The sequence below is a fragment of the Rhipicephalus microplus genome, chromosome 3, assembly GCF_043290135.1.
Source record: "Rhipicephalus microplus isolate Deutch F79 chromosome 3, USDA_Rmic, whole genome shotgun sequence".
Classification (NCBI taxonomy): domain Eukaryota; kingdom Metazoa; phylum Arthropoda; class Arachnida; order Ixodida; family Ixodidae; genus Rhipicephalus; species Rhipicephalus microplus.
Genome location: NC_134702.1, coordinates 254537151 through 254554613, shown reverse-complemented (window position 1 = coordinate 254554613; position 17463 = coordinate 254537151). Strand labels below are relative to the sequence as shown.

At 50.2% G+C, this 17463-nt stretch overlaps 2 long non-coding RNA genes across 2 annotated transcripts; one reads left to right on the top strand and one right to left on the bottom strand.

Moving 5' to 3' along the window:
- Positions 1–11569: 11569 nt before the first annotated feature.
- LOC142804218 (uncharacterized) lies at positions 11570–14468 on the top strand. The gene is made up of 2 exons (XR_012894523.1): positions 11570–11607; positions 11972–14468. It is a non-coding gene; the product is annotated as an uncharacterized LOC142804218 (long non-coding RNA).
- LOC142804217 (uncharacterized) lies at positions 12061–15891 on the bottom strand. The gene is made up of 2 exons (XR_012894522.1): positions 14141–15891; positions 12061–12681 (listed from the first exon to the last, which is right to left on the bottom strand). It is a non-coding gene; the product is annotated as an uncharacterized LOC142804217 (long non-coding RNA).
- Between the last annotated feature and the right edge of the window lie 1572 nt (positions 15892–17463).

Below are 17463 nucleotides of genomic sequence, written 5' to 3'. Positions count from 1 at the left end.
ACTTTTCACACAATCCGGGTGTGCGAACAGGCGTCCAAAGTAGTACTTCATCTCCAGGACGGAAGGTGACGTCTCGACGAAATCTGTCATAGCGTTGCTTGCGGTCTTGTTGACTGGCCTCCGTGTTGAGTTGAGCACGTTGCCGGGCCTCAGCAAGCCTGGAGACGAAATGTTCTGGCGTAGTCGTCGACGTTTTTGTCATTGCATTGAAGAAAGAGGCGTCAATGGTGAATGTCGGCGCACGACCATAGACGAGGAAGAAAGGTGAATACCCGGTGGTTCGTTGAACAGCGGTGTTGTGTGCAAATGTTACGAACGGCAAGATATTGTCCCAATTATTGTGGTTCGGTCCGATGTACATGGATATCATGTCGATTAGAGTCCGGTGGAATTGCTCTGTCAGCCCATTTGTCTGCGGGTGGTAAGCGGATGTGGTCTTATGAACTGTGCCACAAGTTTTTAGAATTTCGTCCAGAATTGTCGACATGAAGGCCTTTCCTCGGTCACTCAACAACGTGCGAGGTGCACCATGACGCAACACAATGGCTTCTAAAAAGAAGGCGGCAACGTCTGAGGCGGAGCTAGTGCGTAGAGGAGCGGTCTCCGCGTATCGTGTGAGGTGGTCGACGGCTGTGACGATCCAGCGGTGGCCCGCTGGCGTTACGGGAAGTGGCCCGACGAGGTCTATTCCGACAACGGCAAAAGGTGTGTCGGGACATGGAATGGGTTGTAATAAGCCAGCAGGAGCTGAAGTTGGTCGTTTCCGGCGTTGACAAAGTGCGCAAGAAGCGATATAATTAGCCACAAAGGTAGAAAGACCAGGCCAGAAGAAACGGCTCCTAACGCGGTTGTAGGTCTTTTGAAATCCCAAGTGTCCAGCTGATGGTTCGTCGTGCAATGCTTCGAGAACTTGTTTTCGCAGCGAACGGGGAAGTACTGGCACCCACCGATGCCCATCCGCATTGTAAGTATAGTGCTGCAGGACATTGTTCTCTAGCTTGAACAGCCGTAGCTGACGACGTAGTCTGGCATTAGGTGGAGAAGGCGAGCCATTCAAGTATCCGATGATGCGGTTACAGTAGGGGTCGTCACGTTGGTACGCGGCAAACTGGGCGGTGTTGTTTAAAGGTAGCGACCCAGCAACTGCCAGGGGTGATAACGTGAGTGAAGAGGAAGCCGCTTGATCACCTGAGGGGCATTCAGGATGCGTGGTTGGAGGTGAAAGTGGCAGAGGGCAGCGAGAGAGAGCGTCAGCATCCTGATGCTGTTTGCCGGATCTGTACACAACGTCAAAAGTGTACTCTTGCAAACGCAGTATCCAGCGACCGAGGCGCCCAGACAAATTCTTCAGCGAGGACAACCAGCATAGGGCGTGGTGGTCGGTAACCACAGTGAAGTGGCGTCCATACAGATAAGGTCGAAATTTTTGGATGGCCCAAACGACAGCGAGACATTCCTGCTCTGTTATCGAGTAGTTCTGCTCTGCAGGTGTTAGTGCGCGGCTGGCATACCAACTACTCTCTCACGTGAAGTGTCGTCGCGCTGGAGGAGGACAGCACCGATTCCGTGGCCGCTGGCATCTGTGTGCAGGAAAGTGGGTGCACTCTCATCGAAGTGACGGAGGACGGGGTCTGACGTCAAAGCACGCTTAAGGGCTTGGAAAGCACACTCGCACTCGTCAGTACACGTGAAATCCGTCCCTGACGTCAGAAGCTTGTGTAACGGCCCCGCAATGGCAGCAAAGTGACGGATGAAGCGGCGGAAGTAAGACGCCAGGCCCATGAAACTTCGCATTTGTTTTTGATTGCGCGGACATGGAAAACTAATTACGGCAGCAACCTTGTCGGGGTCGGGTCGAACGCCGTCTTTGCTCACAAGGTGGCCCAATACTTTTATGCTTGTGCTGGCGAAGTGGCACTTTTTTGTATTGAGCTGTAAGCCAGCGTTCGAAATGCACGTTAGAACTTCGTCCAATTGCTTAAGGTGCTGAGAAAAAGTAGATGAATAAATGACGATGTCGTCTAAATAACATAAACAGGTTTTCCATTTGAAACCACGTAAGACGGTATCTATCATGCGCTCGAATGTTGCTGGAGCGTTGCATAGGCCAAAGGGCATGACGTTAAATTCGTAAAGCCCGTCAGGTGTCGCAAACGCTGTTTTCTCCTTGTCTGCTTCGCGCATAGGTATTTGCCAATATCCGCATCGGAGGTCGAGGCTGGAGAAATATTCTGCGCCTTGTAGGGAGTCCAGGGCATCATCTATGCGTGGCACCGGATATACGTCTTTTTTCGTGATCTTATTGAGCGCTCTGTAATAAACACAAAAGCAGACAGAGCCATCCTTTTTCCGGACCAACACCACAGGAGACGACCAGGAGCTGGATGAAGGTCGAATAATATCCCATTTGAGCATGTCGGCGACGTTCTCCTCAATGATTTGCCGTTCTGCCGAAGAGAGACGGTATGGGCGGCGGCGTACAATGGAGCTGCCTTCGGTTTCGATGCTGTGCTCTGCAACGGAGGTGCGGCCCAGAACTTTGCAATGTACATCAAACGAAAGGCTGTGGTTTTGGAGAAGGTCTAAGAGGTCTCTCTTTTGCTCGGCAGTGAGGTGAGGACTTATGGTGTCATTTAAGGTAACAGTGGTAGCCTTGATATCAGTAGTAGCAGACAAAGGCGGTGATTCTGCGTGAAGGGGAACCAGCAAAAAGGGCTCACTGTCAGCGAAGCAGCTCACAGCAGTGCCCTGGGGCAGCATCACTGGCGAAGAAGTTGGATTCAAGGCGGTGACCAATGCTTTACCGTCGTTAAACCGCACAAGGCCGGGTGCTATGGTAAGCCCTGCAGGTTTGGAGCGAACTGATGGAGCTATGAACACGTCTCCATTAACTATAGTATCCGAAGCGATCGTTAGAATTTGTTCATCTCCTGGCGAAATGAAACAATCAGTGGCAGCAACGAAACGGAAGCTGTATGGATCGACATCCGATGAACTCTCAGTAGCTGACATTTGAATGACTCGCTGACGACACGATATGAAAGCTGATGCCGAAGAAAGGAAGTCCCATCCTAAAATTACTGTGTGAGTGCACAAAGGAAGTACAAGAAACTGAATGTGGTGAAGGATGCCATCTATGAAAACGCGGACTGTGCAAACACTTGAAGGCTGAATAGGGACTCCATCTGCGCAACGAAGGGGGGGACCATCGTAGGGCGTCCTAACTTTCTTCAAGCGGGTACAAAAGTCTGCACGAATTACGGAAAGTGATGCGCCTGTGTCCACCAGTGCCTCTGTCTGTATACCTTCAACATACACCAATAAAACATTCGATGGGCGGTCCGGAGGAGTTTGACGCAGTTCGAAAGATGCAGCTTTCCCTCCCGAAGCTGCACTGTTCAGTTTTCCAGTTGGCGGTCGGGAATTGAAGTAGAAGGTCGGAGAGGAGAAGAGGAACGCCGCATCGGTGAAGGTGAGCGACGACGTGAGAACCGGGAACTGCCAACTGGGTCAAAGTTCTGCGGAGACGGTGACCGACGTGTGCTGTCCGGATACAGCCGACGATAGGGTGGGCCAGTCGCGTAGAAGTCGTCCCGTTCAAGGTTATCGTAGCTTCGTCGTTCGTCTTGCTGACGGCGTCAGCAAAACCTTGAAATATGACCACGGATGCCGCAATAGAAGCAAGTCGGTCGCGAACTGCGCCAGGCGTTGTAAGGCTGGGAAGATGGTCGCGGTGCGAGTGAGTTGAGCGAACCATGCACTTCGGGCGCTGGTAGCTGCATTGGGCTTTGCTGGGGTGCAGGTGTCCTAGCAGCAACCTGAGCATACGTTGGCATGGCCACAGGATATGAGCTCGGGACAGGTGTGACAATCATCGAGGCCAGGCTCTGGTGGGGCGCAGGCGTCGTTGCAGCAACGTGAGCATAACTGGGCATGGGATGTGAACTCGGAGCTGGTGTACTAATCATCAAGGCCAGTTCCTCCCTCACGACGTCCCGTAAACTAGTAGCAGGTGGCGTCGTTCGAATGTCAAGGTGGCGAGGTGAAGCCTGTGCATAAAGTTCCTCGCGGATGATACAGCGGATCAGTGCACGCAGCTCTGTTGTATCATGACTTGAGCTCAGATCAGACATATCAGGTTGTACCCGAGTGGTCTGAAGCTCCTCAAGGCGCTGACAGGTAGCGACAACATCGGCTACGGTTTGGGGATTTTGCACCACAAGCGCGTTAAAAGCGACAGTCGCAATTCCTTTCAGCAGGTGGCACACACGGTCGTTTTCCGCCATATCGTTGTCGATGCGGCGGCAAAGGGCGAGAACATCTTCGATGTAAGAAGTGTAAGACTCGCCAGGGCGTTGAACACGTGCACCAAGCCTCTTTTTGGCGATATCCGAGCGCACTGACGGGTTGGCAAAAATTTGGCGGAGCTGACGTGTAAAGGTGGGCCATGTCGGAAAATCTGTGGCGTGGTTGAAAAACCACGTTTTTGCGACGCCGCTCAAGTAGAATGCCACGTGGGTGAGTTTTGCAGGCTCATCCCAGTTGTTGATAACACTCACGCGGTCATACTCCTCGAGCCAGTCTTCAACGTCTTCACCCGGAAGTCCTGCGAACAGCGGAGGATCCTTTTGAGGGCTGGTGACAAGGTGAGAAGGGTTTCTTGGCGGTGGGAGCGGTGGCGAAGCTGGCACGCTGGACTGGGCGGCTTGCGACGTTACCGGACCCAGGTCGTTTAAGCGGCGGCCTGAACGGAGCTCCAGGGATGTATTCTAGAAGACGCTGGGGTGTCCGAGAACGCGAGAGGACGCAGGAACCGGGCAGCACTCTCCACCACTTGTAAGATGGCGTCGAGTACACTCAAGACTCTCCTTTATTGACCCGAGTATGAGCCCCACAACCTAAACTTGACTGGTGATGATGAGTATGTACATATGAAAAAATGGGACGCATAAATAATGCTCACACCTATATATATATATATATATATATATATATATATATATATATATATATATATATATAAGGGAAACAAGTGTATACTTAAGGGCTCGTTTTTCGTGTTTTACACAATATTAATGAGATCTAACAGACAATAATGCCAAGGAACGTATATGAGAAGTTATTAGGCCAATTGTATTGTAAATGAGAAGAAAGAAAAGTGGGTGAAAAGATAACTTGCCGTGGGCAGGATCCGAACCTGCGACCTTCGAATAACGCGTTCGATGCTCTACCACTGAGCTACCACGACAGCCATCCCCCCAGCCACATTATTGGGTATCTATGTCAATTTAAACGTGGGAGTGTCAGTCAGCGCCACTAGTAGCCATGGCGGCGAGTGTGGTACACTCTTTATGAGCCTGCTTGGCGTCACGTAGCACGTGAACTTATTACTACTTGGCAGCTGACCAATAGTCTACCGTATACAACGTAGAGGCACCAAGTCGGCCAGTACGAGACCCTCGTTAATAAATAAGGGAAACAAGTGTATACTTAAGGGCTCGTTTTTCGTGTTTTACACAATATTAATGAGATCTAACAGATAATAATGCCAAGGAAGGTATAGGGGAAGTTATTAGGCCAATTGTATTGTAAATGAGCGTTATTCGAAGGTCGCAGGTTCGGATCCTGCCCACGGCAAGTTATCTTTTCACCCACTTTTCTTTCTTCTCATTTACAATACAATTGGCCTAATAACTTCCCCTATACCTTCCTTGGCATTAATGTCTGTTAGATCTCATATATATATATATATATATATATATATATATATATATATATATATATATATATATATATTGTGGGCATCTAGTATACGCATCCTCATCGTTGTCGCGTAGCATCATCATCTTGGCTCATTCATCGTAGCTGTCGGCTGCCGGTTCCTCGGGCCAAATAAAAGGTAATCCAAACCAAGACTTCATACGTGGTGGAGCGTGCTGTTAGATCCCCCGCCATCCTCTCGACCACTCAACCCCCTGGAGCTACGTTCAGGTCGCTGCTTGGGCCAGGTGTCCGGAAATATGTCGCACCAAGATGAGGCCGGTGCTGCAGCCGTTCTTACTCCACCATCGCGTGCCGCGCCTTCTCACGTCATCAACAGCCTCCAGCGTGAGCACCATCCCTTCGCTGGTATGCAGGGGGAAGATGTGGAGGAATGGCTGGACGATTTCGAACGTGTCGGCGCTGCTAACCGGTGGGATAACACCTACAAACTCGCTCACGTATCATTCTACCTGATGGGTGTCGCGAAGACGTGGTTCCTCGACCACTTCATCGACATCTCCGACTGGTCAGCCTTCAAAGATCAGCTTCGCCATGTCTTTGGCACACCGGCTGTTCGTTCGGCTCTCGCAAAGAAAGCTCTCGCGACTCGGAAACAGCACATCGGGGAGTTGTATACATCCTACATCGAGGATGTTCTTTCGCTTTGCCGCCGGGTTGACACACTAATGACAGAATCGGACAAGGTGCGCCAGCTTCTTAAGGGAATTGCACCCGTCGCATTCAATGCCCTTGCAATCCAGAATCCGGCTACCGTTGCTGACGTTGCGACAACCTGTCAGCGCCTCGAAGAACTTGAGTCTATGCGCCTACAACCAGACAATGACGCGGCCCGTATTACGACTGATCCAAACCTGCGAGACACGATAAGGGCGATTATACGCGAAAAATTAGAATCAATGGGATTCACACTACCTTCACTGTGTCCCATCCAGTCTTCTTCAACGTCATTGCGGGATGTCATCAGGGAAGAGCTCACGTCAATGACCCACATGGCCAACCTGCAGCCCATTGTCTCTCGTACTCTACCATCGTTTCCGCACACCGCCGCCGCACCACCAGGCACCGTCAGCTCGACGTCCCGCCATGAACGTACGCGTCGGTTGCTGCCGCACCTCCCACAAGCTTTCCCACAAGCTTTTCATCACCACCGCCTGAGCCGTCATCTGTCCCTCTGACTGCTCTCTCCCCCGGTGCAGTTAGCGTGAGCTACTACCCTCCTCATCGATCGACTCGGCCTACGTGCTATTATTGCGGCTATCGTGGTCACATTGCACGCTTTTGCCGCAAGCGTCAGCAAGACGAGCGCCGAGGGTATGATATACGCGAACGGGACTATATCGCAGGAGCCTTGTAGCAGGACCGCCGTTATATGTCACCGCCGCGTCGGTCTCCATCTCCGCCAGCATCGGGTGAACTGTGCAGTAGTCACCGATCAACCCGACGCCGTTCACCGTCGCCTTACCGTCACTCTTCTTCTCCTCTTCAGCCTGCTTCCCTTACTTCTGATCGGCGTCTGGAAAACTAAGCGATGCAGTTTTTGGAGGACAAACTGCATTCCAACACAGGACTCCAATTCCTCCAGCGCGCCCCTACAATATGATTGCGGTCACAGTTGAGGGAGTGGACGTTGATGCTTTGGTGGACCCTGGGGCTGCGTTTTCTGTGATTCGTGCTGATTTGTGTGCCCGTCTTCGAAAAGTCACGACGCCTTATGAAGGACCGACACTGGTCACAGCCCAGGGAACAATTATTCGCTCTTCCGCTCTCTGTACTGCCCGTGTACTAATCGACGAAATTCTTCATCGTACAGAATTTGCTGTGCTATCCCCCTGCTCCCATGAACTCATTTTAGGCTGGGACTTTCTTTCCTCTGCTTCTGCGGCTGTTTGCTGTGCACAACGTGTCGTCCATCTTACTGACACGGACCACTTGCTCAACGACGAAACCTACAGGCCACTTCGACTCATCGCTGCAGTAGACATCGAGTTACCATCACACGAACATCAATTAGTCCCAGTTTTGTCCAACGACGTCGACTCTGGTGACATTTTGGTCACTCCGTCACCGCGTTGCCTTAATAAAGGCATAGCTCTCGCATCAGGTGTGGCTCGCTTCAACAATGGATCAACTGTCCTCGCTGCTACCAACACTACACAAGATAAAATTTTACTGCCGCGGGGCACTACTGTCGCCTGCGTTGCCGATCTGCAGCCTGTGTGCGTTGTGCCTCTTGCCCCTGTCTCCTCTAAAGGCCACCCTGCAGATCATGTTGCTTCCTCGGCCTTTACAGCAGCCATCAACAAAGACTTGACAGATTCACAGAAGCAGCAGCTGCTTTATTTGTTGAAAAAGCATGCAAACTCCTTTGACGATCATTCATCCACCCTGAGCCAGACAACCGCTACAGCACATCGTATTCAGACCGACGGAACATCCATTGTGCACCGCCGTCCGTACCACGTCTCTCTAGCCGAACGAAAAATCATTGAAGAAAACGTAGACGATATGCTCAAACGGGAGATAATCCGACCCTCAACCAGTCCTTGGTCGTCGCCCATCGTTCTGGTGCGTAAAAAAGACGGTTCCGTACGATTTTGTGTCGATTACCGAGCACTGAATAAGATCACTAGGAAGGACGTATACCCCATGCCACGCGTCGACGACGCCCTAGATTCCTTACAGGGTGCTGAATACTTTTCAAGCCTCGACTTGCGTTCCGGCTATTGGCAAATCCCCATGCACGAAGATGATAAAGAAAAAACTGCGTTTGCAACCCCGGACGGCCGATACGAATTCAATGTTATGCCGTTCGGTTTATGCAATGCGCCCGCAACTTTTGAGCGCATGATTGACACCGTGCTGCGTGGCCTGAAATGGAAGATTTACCTATGTTACCTCGATGACATTGTTGTCTTTTCATCGACGTTTCCTCAACATCTGCAACGCTTGGACGAGGCCCTGACTTGTCTTGCGGGCGCTGGTCTTCAAATTAACACCAAAAAGTGCCATTTCGCCAGCTGATCTATCAAGGTACTCGGTCATGTTGTGAGCAAGGACAGAATTCATTCAGACCCTGATAAAACTGCTGCAGTGCTTCGCTTCCCTCACCCTGACAAACCGAAAGATTTGCGAAGTTTCCTTGGTCTCGCCTCTTACTTTCGGCGATTCATACAAAACTTTGCCTCCATAGCCGCACCACTTCATAAGCTACTTGCTTCCAGTATGCCCTTTCAGTGGTCTCAGGAATGTGAATCGGCTTTTGACAGGTTGAAGAGTGCCCTCACGACCGACCCTGTACTTTCTCATTTTCACGATGATGCACCGACCTTCCTGCCCACAGACGCTAGCGGCCGCGGTTTAGGAGCCGTGCTCCTGCAACGCGACAACTCTTAGCGAGAGCGAGTCGTTGCACACGCCAGCCGCGTCCTCTCCGCAGCCGAGAGGAACTACATGATCACCGAGCAGGAGTGTCTCGCCATCGTTTGGTCAGTACAGAAATTTCGTACATATCTGCATGGCCGCCATTTCACCTTTGTGACCGACCACCACGCTTTATGTTGGCTTTCGACACTCAAGAACTTATCGGGATGCCTCGGACGCTGGATACTACGCCTCCAAGAATATGATTTTGAGATCGTATACAAGTGTGGCAGGAAGCATAGTGACGCCGACGCGCTTTCTCGCTGCCCACTACCAGCGACTGCACTCGAGGTTTTCGCAATCAATTTGCAGAACACGCCCTCGGAGTCCACGTCTACGGCGGTTTCCTCTCTCGCCTCTATGGACGAGCTGCCTTCGGACGACCCCCACGATTTTTCTTCTCGATATGGCTGACCCATACTGTCGACGTAATATAGGCTGCCTCACTGGCAGTTCCCGTCCACCTAATGCAAGGCTTCGTCGCCAACTCTTGCAATTTAAGCTGGACAGCTCGGTGCTGTACCGCAAAATTTACCATCCTGACGGTCAGCGCTGGGTTCCCGTTCTACCCCGATCGCTTCGGTCCTAAGTCCTCAGAGCGCTTCATGACCATCCGACTGCTGGTCACCTTGGTTACCATAAAACGTACGATCGCCTTCGAAGTCGGTTTTATTGGCCAGGCATTACCACTAGTGTAGCTCGGTACGTCGGCTCCTGCAATACCTGCCAATGTAGAAAACTACCAACATCTGCTCCCGCCGGTACACTACAGCCTCTTCCATGCCCAGCCACACCATTCGAAGTTGTAGGCGTCGATCTTTATGACCCCCTCCCAGTCAGTGCTGCAGGAAACCGGTGGATAGTAACAGCCGTTGACCATTTGACGCGCTACGCCGAGACGGCATCCGTTACTACTGGTTCAGCTTCTGAGATTGCCGATTTCATCCTCCGAGCGATTATACTGCGTCATGGTGCTCCACGTGTGTTGCTCAGTAACCGTGGAAGGGCCTTCCTTTCACAACTAGTGAACGAACTTCTTCACGCCTCCGGCACAACTCACAAGACTGCCTCTTGTTATCATCCCCAGACTAACGGCCTCACTGAGCGATTCCACCGCACTCTTGCTGACATGATCGCCGCCTATATTCAACCAGACCACAAAAACTGGGACGTTGTTCTACCTGTAGTGAATAAGAAAGACGTTGATACCATCAGGTCAGCTATCATCAGCACAAGAAAAAGGCACGAGATCGGCGATCAAGCACCGTCATCTGGGTTCGCCTGCCTTCCTTTAGAGCTACCACACGCTTGCTGAGTCCTTCAATAAACCCCCTTTACATTTGGTGGATCGTGCTGGGTAACTGCATCACCTACACCCTGGAACTCCGATCCCGCACCCTGCCGTCGACCATGCAAGTTGACGCTGCCCAACAGACAGCACCTCTCGCGGCTCCTACTTGCCCCGGCCCGGTTCACCAGCGAGACCCCCCGATCTTTTCGGGTGCCGAAGACCAGTGGCGCAATTATGTAAAAATTCCAAATCCGGACGGAGGCGGTCTGTCGGTGACGTCAAAAAATGGGCGGTCCGCAGCGGTCGCGAGGATGAAGGGAAGTGAACAGCCAATGAGCGAAATGAAGCCTCGCGTCATCAATTTGACGTGGACTTGGGGACCGTATAGCAAAGTGAAAAGTGTTTTTAACGTGTTGAAAAATGTTTAACTACTATTGATCATCATCAAATTGTGTTGGCACAAGTTTTCAAACGTTTATTAAGGAATACGGCACAATATAAACGTATTTTTCTTGTTATTGTTTTGAAATAAAGCTAAATTTAGCGGGACGGTACGTGGTGGCGCTAAATACAACCCCGTTTCAAGCAGTTACTGTTTTCATATCTCCTCCACTATACAAACCTAAACAGCGCAACTTTCGAAGTTGTTGGCTCAGTCGAGCGCAATCGTGGCGGAGGTCAACTGTACCAGTAGTCAACAGCAGCAGCGGCTCATCGGCGTTATCCGAGGCTCAGCGCGCGCTGGTGCTCGCCTTTATGGACGAACATCCCCAGCTCGTGGCGAATGCCATCGAGCTGCGGCACGGCGTCACCATCACCGACCGGTGGCGGCTGTGGCAAGAGCTCAGCGACGCGCTGAACCATGAAGTGCCTGCGCAGGAATGACAGGCTTGGTGGCGCAGGCCGGTGCGCGAGGCCCGCCGTGACACCGCCGCCATCAGAGACGCACAAACGTAAGTGACCGTCGAATGGCACGGGCAATATGTTCTGTGACATTAGTGTACATTTTCAGGGGCACTGTATGGGGTTGGCTGCCTGGCTTCCCCGGCCAGGTTTTACAGTTGACTGGGATGGCACGCTTCAGTGGCGTTTTTGGTCTCACCTATCAACAGGTAAGCACTCTGCCGCCGCAGTATCACGGGTTCCTGAGCGGTACCATGACAGAGTTTGATATCTGAAGGGGTGCCTTTAGAGGAACCTTGTTAAACGGGAATAAAGCGCACGAGAAAGTAATCAAAAGTGGGTAGGTTTAACTAAAATCTCAGTTTGCAGCCCTTGCAGTACAAGGGGTATTAATTTATCATAAAACACGCAATGACTGCGGGCAAGTGCATGCACTAAAATGGTAATACATGACATCAATGACCACTGAATAGCTGCAGAACATTTCCGCAGATGTTTAGTACTTAAGGTTGCAAAATAGCTAGAGTAACGAATACCCACTTTCTAAAAAATCATGCTTACTACACTTTCCAGCAGGCGAATGTTCCCACTGCTGCAGTGGAAATGGATGTGGAGGCCACTGAAGCGGCTGTAGATGGCAGTGACACAGTAACACGCAAGCATCTGAGAACTTAGTGCTTTATTGAGTGCAGGACTGGAACCTTGAGCAGGGCGACAAGGTGCTCAAGGTGAGTAGACCCTTTGTTTACATTTTACATAAGGGGCATAAGCATTCTCCATGTTCTATTATGATGACTGAAACCAACTTGGGCTGTAAACAAGAACCATGCATTGTATTGAGGGCATGGTATCGGGTATCTGCAATGATAAACTGCCGGGCAAAAGGTTAGTTAGCCCTGGGGCTCTTTCATGGTGAGAGATGCATTTGAGGACATTAATAAAGAGCAGTTTCAACAAATGTTTGTAGGTCCACACGAGGAGGGCATAGCTTGTACACAAAGCTTCCCACTTTCAAAGGATGCCATCAGGCCAGTTGATCTTCAACTGAGGGGAAGTTGTTGTGCCCGTTGCAATTCTTGGCAGCAGCAGCAGCTTCCAGCCACGAGATGGTTAAGGGTTTACCGGCAGCTCACTTAAACATTTACACCATGATGATTCATCGCAGGTGCTGCGGGAGATGAAAAAATGAACCACCCGCATCGCTCCTGCAGAACGGCGTGTGGCAGCGGCACAGGAGAAAGCGGCAGCGGTGCAGGAGGGCACTGGCCATGGCTGAGGGCTTTCTGCGAGAAAGGGATACGTAGTTTAGTTTAATATTTCGTCATGTGTTCAATGTTTTTTCTTGTCATCATTCATTATAGATTTGTCGGTTTCAATGTGTTTAGGTGCTGCTGTTCATGTTCAATTTTATACGGTTCTGGAGACATATACATAGTTTAGTTTGTTTTTGGCCATGTTTTCAACTTTTTATCATTCATAATTGGTTTAGTGTTTTTGATATGTTTACGTGTTGCTGTTCATGTTCTATTTTATTCATTTTTTGTTTGCATTTAGTACATAATACTAGATTTAGGTTAGCATATACTTTGTATAAGGAGTGCAGCATTTTTTATGTTCGATATATGCATTTCTCAATGTATGTTCGAGCTGTTCTAGTGGCAGTGTTTTTTACCCACATTTCAAAGGTGTCCAGTCATTCACACGGAGACCACGAGTGTATAGTTGACATTTTCTGGTAATGTTTCTTTGATATTTGTATTGTCCCACTGTGTTTTCTAGCTCACTGTGATTTTTATTCAGCATTACCACATAGTGTAGTAATGTGATATCTTTTTGCATCACACTGTTATATTTTCATTTCAGCACAATGAGGCTAAGATGCAACAACTACATTCCGAATCTTGTTTGGGAGCGCTAAGCTAGTAAGTGGTCATCTCGCATCTTGTTTGGGAGCGCTAAGCTAGTAAGTGGTCATCTCGCACAGTTTTACAGAGGAAAATGGTCATCACAGCAACATGCCAGCGATTGATTTCATCTAGTTTTCGTTGTAAACGACTCTTTGCGGGAATAAATTTCGAACGTGGTATGGCTTGGGAGCCGCGAGATGGCTGAGGGAATTATTCATGCTGTATGTTATCAAAACAACTCGCCTGTTGTTTGCCGTCTTGATTTGCATATTTTTTAGCATTGCAGCATGACTGCAGTCATGAATTCAAATAAATGTTATTTTAACATTCACACAATGTTTAGGACAATGAGCAAAAAAAAAAACAGCACAACTTGAAAAGCACAATTGCTCGTCAAGCCTGGCGTGCACAATTGAATGCTTGTAGTCAGTCACTATGACAAGATATGGACTTATGTATCATGTGTTCATACAACATGTTTTTAATGAAATCTCGATTTTTATGCGTTCTGGTGAAAAGAATTTTGAGACGTTGCTGCATTGTTCGCACAATTTTGTGATAGCAACATTCAGCACAGAGTGCCGCTCATATATGCTTGCTCCAATCTAGTCTGTTGTGACTGTGATCGCTATTATGGTAAAGGGTGTTTCTGTTGCATATTTCATGTGCCACTTAAAGAAAATGCAGCATTTTGACATTGCCACCTTGCTTCATATTGAAGCACAAGTAAGTACTCTGTGTATTCAAATGTGGCAAACACCGCCCTTTCATGTCTAGATGCACTAGAATCAGTGTAAATAAATTATGTGTGGGATATGAAAACATGAAAACTCACCGTTCCTGTGTACTTCAAAAAAGGTCCAAGACAGCGCTGCTGCCATCTCTGAGCAGCACGTTGCGTGGTGTGAGCATATGGCTCCCCCTTGGCTCTCCATCGTCATCCTCAGCTGGTGGCATGTCCACAACATACTCGTCCAAGGTCCAGTCGCCTGCATGCAACGCAATGTTGTGGAGAGCAAAGCAAGCATAGATGATTTGCGCTGCCCGATCGGGGTTGTAGAGCATCGTTCGAAAGTGCTGCAAGCAGCGGAACTTGCTTTTCAACACGGCGATACACCTTTACACAACATTGTGCATAAATGCGTGCTCCTTGTTGTATCGGCCTTCGGAAGTGTTGCACGGTTGACTGCCAAGGACTGGAATTAGGAGCCATGGCTTGAGGGGATAGCCTGCGTCTCCTGCAATGTAAGCATAAAAGCTGAGTGCTCTGCCCAGATAGTACACATTAATACTTACCAAGCAGATATTCGCCAGGCTGCAGATGTGCAGCTAGGCGTGCACGCAGTGGGTTGTGTTCCCACTGCGTGCACTGGGAATCTGGGAATCATGGGTCTATGACAATTATGCGCAGCCATGCTTTGCACATCTGCGATGAGGAGCGATATAAAATAGTACTGCATTTATACTCAGAATAAATCCCTTTTTTCTACGCATATGCAGGAAACAATGCGTACTAGTACAGTCATTGTTACAAGGAGCTTCACTTAGAGGGAAACACAGGGTGTAGCACACTGAGGAGGGGGGAGTGTGGGGGCAACGACCCCACCACTGCAGTACACATAACTACGACTTCCACTGAATGATCGATAAGTGAAAAGCTACGCGTTGCTCTTGGGAAAAAACACTCGTAAATACCAAAGCCAGCTCGTCCAATTGTGATTGTAAGCACTTTCGTGTTGGAAATACCTCCCTGTCGTGTATATACTTCTGCTACGTCTGCTGCCCATATTACCGATTACCTCTAAAATGCTCAATTCAATTGCGTATGCATGCCAGTGCAAAAACGGCAACTGGCTCACGCACAAAACACTTGCCACTTATTATTACCGAGGCCTTGCGAGCCACCATCTAGCTCGCACCCAATTCCCTGCAGGTTCTTTTTCATTCGTTGCATTATTACTTTTTCCAGCTTTGGCGTCACAACTGAACAATTGCTCCGAAGGGCGAGTAATAAACGATCCTAACAGTACTTACGATCATGACGTTAGGACATAATAGCCCCTTCTGGACATGAAGCTCGCCGTGTCGGCCAGTCTGAATCCCTCTGGCTTGCGAATGGTGACCAACGTGCCATCGGCACACGCCAGCACCCCTGGGATGCAACCGCGTAGCACAAACTCCACCTTTGCCTCATCCTTAGCAGCTGTTGTCAGTAGGAAGTCCGCCACCCTTTTTCTAGCAGCCACGGTAATGATCGCCTCCGTCACCTCGTGGATGGTGTTGCTCACCGCCGACTGAGACATACCGATGTGTTCCTCGCGACCAATGCTCTTCTGGAAGCTACCGGTGGCGAAAAATCGCAGCGCGCACAACACCTTTCTCTCTGTGGAAAGGCCACTGGCTCGCTGGCATCCGATGATAGGATCAAGTTCGTGGCACAAGCTACGCACTGTTCGTTTGGACAGACGAAAACATTGCCGGAACTCTTCTTCGCTGAACTCTTCAAATGCATCTTTTACCTCGCGTCGTCACCTCTGCTCGGTTAAAGCTACCGCACAGGCAAGGCGAAGTACCGTGTCAGTGGGAAACGCCGTGTTGTTTAAGTGCCCCGGTGCCGAAAAGTCGCGCATTTTTTCCATTTCAATCCAATCCAGGCCACTTTGCAGCCATTTCAATCCATCCGGTTGCTTTCGGACAGTCTCTCCGACCGTTCCGTCGCCTTTCTCCGAAAACCGAAAAAAAAGAGTCACGTGACACTCCAGTCCACGTCACTCATAACGTCACAGCATTCGTCACAGCTTGTATGGGCCAATCGCGTGCGACTCAATGGAAGAGACCACCTTTGTCCGGATTTGGAACTTTTACATAATTGCGCCACAGGACGTCGAGGACTGGCTGTCGTCCGACGAAAAAGTCAGTGGACCAAACACCTGGGATGACGCTGCTAAGTTGAGCACCGTCAACTTTTACTTGGCTAATGTGGCGAAACTGTGGTACACAAACCACGAATCCGAGTTTGAGAACTGGGCCACTTTCAAGCAGGCAATATCCTCGGTTTTCGGTCGCCCTGCCGTGCGGAAGTTGCGCGCCGAACAACGCCTGCGCTCACGGGCACAAGAACCTGGCGAAACGTTTACCGCCTACATCGAAGATATACTCGATCTCTGCAAGCGCGTCAATGCCGCAATGAGCGAAAGTGCCAAGATCCAGCACATTATGAAAGGTGTTGATGACGACGTCTTTCAAATGCTCCTGGCGAAGTCTCCTGGCACGGTGTCTGAAGTGGTAACTCTGTGCCAGAACTACGAGGAATTGCGACGGCAACGAGCTCTCACCCGTCGTCCATTTCAGCCTAACCAACCACTCGCTGCACTGGACGTCGTACCTGACCACTCCCGCCTTCTAGCACAAATGAAAGACTTTGTGCGTGAGTAGGTCGCACGTCAGCTTTCCCTTCTGCCGTTTTGTCAGCGCCAAGAGCTCCCGCAGCAGCAACAAGAGCAACCACCGACACCGTTAGCTCCCATGCTCCGACATGCACTTCAGGACCAGATTGCCGAGGCTATGCCAGTGCCCTTTCAGCAGCAAGTTGTCGCCGCGTCTCTTACTTATTCTGACGCAGTAAAGAGGCAGCAGCCACACCAGCCCTCGCCGTTCAATGGACGGCCGCATGTCACCGCTCCTACTCAGTCTTCCGTCGCATGGGCTCCTCCCCTCGCTACCACAGCCTCGACTCAGCCGTATGCCGCATGGGCGGCGCCCCTTACTGCAAATGCCTGGCGAACGCGCGATAACCGGCCGATCTGTTTTGCGTGCGGCGGACCTGGCCATATCTCCCGATACTGCCGTCGTCGCGTGCCCGCCTACACAGACGTCCGACCACGAAGCAACTACATGGACCGACCACCTTTTGGTTATGAAAGTTCGGATCGTCAGTCAAACACGTCTTCCCGTGACTATCCAGCAACTTCGTCTCGTCGCTCACCTTCACCAAATCGACGCTCCTTGTCACCCATGCGTCCACGACCAGCCCCTCAAAATGAGGGAAACTAGCCGTCGCAGTTCAAGGGGCAAGAACTGCGCTATCGAAATCTTCAAGACCTCGCACCTTGCCGTCAAATATCGTCGAAGTTTGTGTAGACGGCGCCCATGCATACG